Raw genomic sequence first — 6,000 nt, forward strand, 5'->3', positions numbered from 1 at the left:
GAGATCAGGCCACTTGGAGAAAATGGCTACTTTGGGGGGTGGACTCTATGGAATTATGCCATACCAAGGTCCTTTCACTCCCCAAACCTCACTTTCTTCAGGTTTCTCCAGGTTTCACCCCCCAGATCTCCAGGAATTTCCCAACTTGGAGCTGGCAACCCTAATGCCAGCTCAGCAAACAAAAAGGAAAATGGCAATGATACTTAATTCCCCTTCTGGTAAATCAGTTACCAGTGGTAGCAAATGTTTTCTTACCAAATTCTCTTCAGAGAGATATTGAAACGCTTGGGAATTCCGGCATCAAGAATACAAATAAAAGCCACTGAAAGGAAAACAAAAACCCGATATTATAAACATAAAAAATAAAAATGTTTCTCTTTAATATTACAGTTACTGTTGAGTGTGGTATATCTGTATTTGTAGCATGGTAATTCATTCCTGTATTTATAATAATTTTAGCAGTTTATTATTTATAGTAGATGATGTCTCTACAATAAAAGCTGCTGCCTAGGGTTTTTGTCTCATTCCTGTGGCTTTATTTTACAAATAACATTTCTGCTTCACTATTTAATTTGAAGATAGTGCCATGTCTAAATACCATAGATCTTATTTTGTAATCTAAGACAATTCACCACTTGGTTAAAGGGGAGGGGGGAGAGCAGCGTTAATGAAACTGTACATAAATTTTATTATTGTTGTTGTTTATTTATAGTCCACCTTTCTCTCTGAGATCCAAGGAGGATTACATACTGCAAGTGACTACAATATAACCAATAGCTAGAACATTCATAGAGCAAAAATACAATATGATCAACAGTTGGGATATTTAATAAAAACAGATGCAATAGGTTATGGTAGCCACATATTTGAAAACTAGCATAAAGCTGAACACATACATGAATTAAAGTGTAAATAATTAAGATGGCATCTTTTACAATCTCAAACTATCCTGTAGGAATGTATCTACATTGGCAGACGGTACTGAATATCCTAGGCTAGAGTCCCTGTCTCTTAGCCGATATCTGAAGAAGTGAGCTGTGACTCACGAAAGCGCATTCCCTACCCCAAATTTTGTTAGTCTTATAGCCGGTGCTACTGGACTCTTACTCTTTTCTATAGCTCTATAATGCGAGTAGAAAGCCATCCGGAATAATACAGACTTGCATAGTTTGCAGAAAACCAGGAGACTGGGACCTTTCCTGACTTCCTCAGGAAGGCTGTTACAAAAGGGCCGTTTCCAGACGGCTTACCTGCCTCCGGAACGTCACGCCATGTTGCGGGGAAAACGTGAAATACCGCGTTTTCCCTGCAACATGGCGCGACGTTCCGGAGGCAGGTAAGCCATCTGGAAACGGCCAAGGTGGGACTACCTCTGAGAAAGCGTGAGTACGAGCAGTTGTTGACTGAGCCCAACTGCAAGGTGGTCTCTGAAGAAGACTCTGTTCAGAGGAGCAAAGCTGCCATGATGGAACATGGGGAGAGACTGCAGCTATCACTGTCCCTCGCCTGTTGTTGAGCTTGTAAGTGTTTCTTTGGATTCTAGTCTCTCTAAAATATACGTAAGTCTATAATTAGCCTACTTCAATCCTATATACAAATGCTAAATTTTGTTTGCGACACTTAATATGACCAAGAGATAGGTGGGGCTATGTAGATTCATAAATATTTTATTATTTATTATTTATTTATTTATTTATTTATTTCAAATTTGTGGGCTCAGGGCGGATAACAACATATTACACATACAATTAAAATTAATGTTCATTAAAAATAATACATTTAAAACACGATGGTGAACAGCCTTCACAGGGAGGGTTAAGTATAACAGTGAAAGGAGAAAGGGGGAGGCAGATTTGGTCATCCAGGTGTGCCTCTTTCCTGTGCTTCAAGGCCTGCCTTTCCTGCCCTCTCTTTGTTTGTGTCTGACTTCAGTAGCCTCTGAGAATGAATGTGAATAGTTTTCCTTTTTCATCAAGAGGACTTTCTGTTTTCTTTGCTCCAAAGAAATGAGATGAAGAGATGGGATACTAAACTACAAGCTAAACTAGGTTTTATCTATCAGTCATGTACCATCATAATATGTCTTTCACAGCTTGCTACCCCTGCAAGAGAAGAGGGGGGAGCCTAGCCCTAAGGAAGGCAAAAGCTTAGTTTGAGAGCCAAGAAATTAGCTCGTATGGGTCTGTATTAGCCAGTGGAGCATAGGTAGGGTTGCCAACCTCCAGGGGGTGGCAGAAGATCGCCTGGAATTGCAGTTGATCTCCAGGCCACAGAGAGCAGTTCCACTGGAGAACACGGCAGCTTTGGAAGGTGGACTTTATAGCGCTATACCCACCTGAGGTCTCTTCCCTCCCCAAATTCTACCCTTTCCATGCTCAATCTCCCAAATCTCCAAGAATTTATCAATCTGGAACTCGTAACCCTAAGCAAAGGTCTCTTCTGGGGTAAAAGCCTCCTCAAGAGGAAGGGCCTGCTCAGGAGTAAGAACAAAGAAACAGGAACTGGGAGTAACTAAGAGAAAAGGGATAAAAGGCCCCAACTGAAGGATGTAAGAGGGCAGCTGGCTGGAAGCTGGGAAGGCACTGTAGGCATACAGGTGTGCTTGGTGCCTGTGTAGGTCGTGTAGTCCACAGCTTCCCAGAGGGAAGGCGGAAAGAACTTCTCCTCCCTGACCTATACTGACCTTCCCCCCACCACCCTTGATCCTGCAGAAAGGCCAGGGCCAGAGCTTAAGCAGCTGGCATTGTAAAAGATCAAAGTAATGAAAGTGTCTCTGTTAAATTTCTGACATGTTTGCTTGTCTTTGATGCCGTGGGAAGAAGATGGTATTTCCACAGGGCAATGTGCTTCTAGCCCTGGTGCATCACGGTCTCCGACTTGGTCTCCAAACGCAGCCAATGCTGCCATCAGCTTTGTTTACTTTATCCTAGCCTGCCCAGAAAATTGGGCTGAAAAGTGTTCAGCTTCATCCTCTCCTCTCATCTGCCACGGGGTGGTCTTGGTCAATATCACTTCATGGTTAGATTTCTAGGGTCCTCACCAGTGAGCCTGACCACTTCACTAGTATCATGTCTGCATACCATTCATCCATGCCATTCATGTATTCTCTGCTCCTTGGATTGATCTGATCACTGTATTGATATCCTGTGTGCCTGTGTGCTTTCATGTCATGCTCATATAATCATGCCATCCTTGGCCTGCCTAAAAACGAAAGTACTAATGCTGAGAGAAAGTAGCCAGCCATTATTTCTAAAAGAATGCTTGTTGACCTTGCAGCTGTACCATAACTCTTCACAGGGAAAAGAGGGAGTTTGATTCCTTGTAATCTTCTGCATTTCTCTGTCCAGACAAAGCTATTGTGTTCTCATGAGATTTTTCAGGATTTTCGTGCCTAGTTGCTAACTGCTCAATGGGAGGGGGGAATCATGTTCCTTATATCAAAGTGCATATGCTTGTATACCCATTCCTGCCAACTTACCCATCTATGGATGTACCCATGAACTTAATTGATCTCCAAATAAAAACCTTTTCATCCAATGCACTGGAGTGCTTGCTGTGAGGGGTTTGGAGGTCTATCTGCCATGGACTGCCATCCCTAGAACTGACAACTAGCAGCTTGCATGATTTATGTCTCAAGAAGTAGTTAGCCTAGCTGAGAGTTATGTCACATGGCAACAGTCTTACAAGCCCCAGGAACTTGTACAGAGCCAATTGCAATGCCAAAATTACAGCTGAGGCTGAGCTCACAGACACAGGCTCATAATGAGAGATTAAGCCATATGGCAGTGAGCCAATCAACCTGCCCATAGCAATACCAGTATTACTGCTGATGTCAGCAGGGTAGACAACTCTGTCTTGGGAAATGTCTGGAAATTGGAAGGCAGTACCTGGGGAGAGTGGAATCTGGGGAGGGCATTTAGCATAGATGCGATGCAATAGACTCCACTCTCCAAAGCTACCATTTCCTCAGAAGGGGATTGATCTCTGTAGTCTGGAGACAAGTTGTACTTCCAGGAGTACTCCAGGCCACACCTGGAAGCTGGTAATCCTGGATGTCAGCAATCTTCAGTCACAGCGCAGTTATATTGCAAGGCCAAACTTCTTCCCAGTTGTAATACTGACCATTATGGATGATGCAAACCCCATGCACAAAAATTCCTAATAAGATCTTGAGAGTCAAGTGACAGCTTCCCTGGGTTTCAAAACCACATTTTAATTGATCTGTAGTTTTTTTAACACAGAGCTGTGAGGTACCCCTCCAGAACAAGTCATAGTGCGGCAACCCTAGGAAAGTGGACTTGCTGACTGGCCAGCTTATCCAAGTAAGATGCAGGAGGAAGATGGCAATCCGGGTGCCCATGTCCCTCTGATCATAAGGCAAACGAGCAATGTCTGCCCTGCCTCCTCTTGCCCAGCCTAGTGCTGAATCCATGTGAGGAGAGGGGAACACAGACTCAGCTTCAGCAGCTCTTCTTTGCTCATGAATCATTTTGTGCCATTCCTGAGGAACAGTTCAACACTGCTTTTCAAAAGAAAGAAATACAAGGCAGCTTATACTACGGATCTGTTCATTTTTGTGCACAGTGAGGATTGCCAAGTGACACCCTCAGGCACAGCAAACAGCCCTGTGATCTCTTGCACCTTGGTGAGTTTAGTTAATACTACAGCCAGGGAAACGGCACATGGGGCTTGCTGGCCAGGTCACACATCTTCCTCCTGCGAAAGGAAGAGAGCAAGAGTAATGAAAACCTGCAGGACTAGGGCTGCCCCCCGGAACTCCTGTTCTGGAGGAGTCCTCATGGCTCTGTGATAAAGAACTACGGAGCAATTAAAATGGTGTCAGCAGGCGTGGGTTTAAAGCCAAGGGAAGACGTCACTTGTAGCTTAGCCCTAAGTCAAATAGTAGTGACCACGTAATACTAATACCTTGGTCAAAGAGCCAGCAGCATAATAAAATTCAGCAATCACTTCTTGTGCTAGGCTAGCTTATGAAAAGGGCTTGAGACACATAACAGTGCCCATAATAAGAATAAGAATAATAAGAATATAAGAATAATATTTACAAGAATAAGAATAATGAATCATTGCTTAATACAGTGAAAATGTACAGTAATGATATTCAAATGAAATTTGGCTTAGACAAATGTGCAGTACTCTCCATGCAGTGGGGAAAAGTAAAAAATATTGACAGAATAGAAATTGAAAATGGCGACATTATGAAATCATTATCAAACAATGAAAATTATAAATATCTTGGAATATTAGAATTAGATAACATCATGCATATGAAAGTAAAAGAACTGACTCAGAAAGAATATATCAAGAGAGTACGAAAAATTCTGAAGTCAAAATTAAGTGGTGGAAATACAATCAAGGCCATAAATACATGGGCAGTTCCAGTGATCAGATATCCAGCTGGAATAATAGATTGGACACAAAACAATTTAGAAAAATTGGATTGAAAAACATGAAAACTAATGAACATGCATCACTCTTTACACCCCAAAAGTGATGTTGACAGGCTATATTTACCACGGAAAATTGGTGGAAGAGGACTATTACATCAGGTAGTGGAAGAAGAAAAGGGAGGCCTGAATGATTACATCAGTAGAAGTACAGAAAAATTACTTCAGGCTGTGAAAACAGAGAACATATTAAAAACAACCGAAACAAAGGTTGAATACAAGAAGAAACAGTTTGAGAATAGATTAAATGGTGGGAAGAAGAAACCCTTACATGGGCAACATCTAAAAAATATTGAAGGAAAAAATGATAACAGCCTAACTTGGGCATGGTTGAAGATGGGTACAATCAAGAAAGAAACTGAAGGTCTGATCTTCGTAGCACAAGAACAAGCATTGCAAACGAATGTTATGAAAGCCAAAATTCAGAAAATCAGTGAAAATCCAAAATGTCGACTTTGCCAGGAAAAAGATGAAAATGTGTCCCACCTTATCTCTGAATGCAGCAAAATTGCACAGATGAACTACAAATGACAGG

The sequence above is a fragment of the Eublepharis macularius genome, chromosome 10 (assembly GCF_028583425.1).
Source record: "Eublepharis macularius isolate TG4126 chromosome 10, MPM_Emac_v1.0, whole genome shotgun sequence".
NCBI classification, from domain to species: Eukaryota; Metazoa; Chordata; class Lepidosauria; order Squamata; family Eublepharidae; genus Eublepharis; species Eublepharis macularius.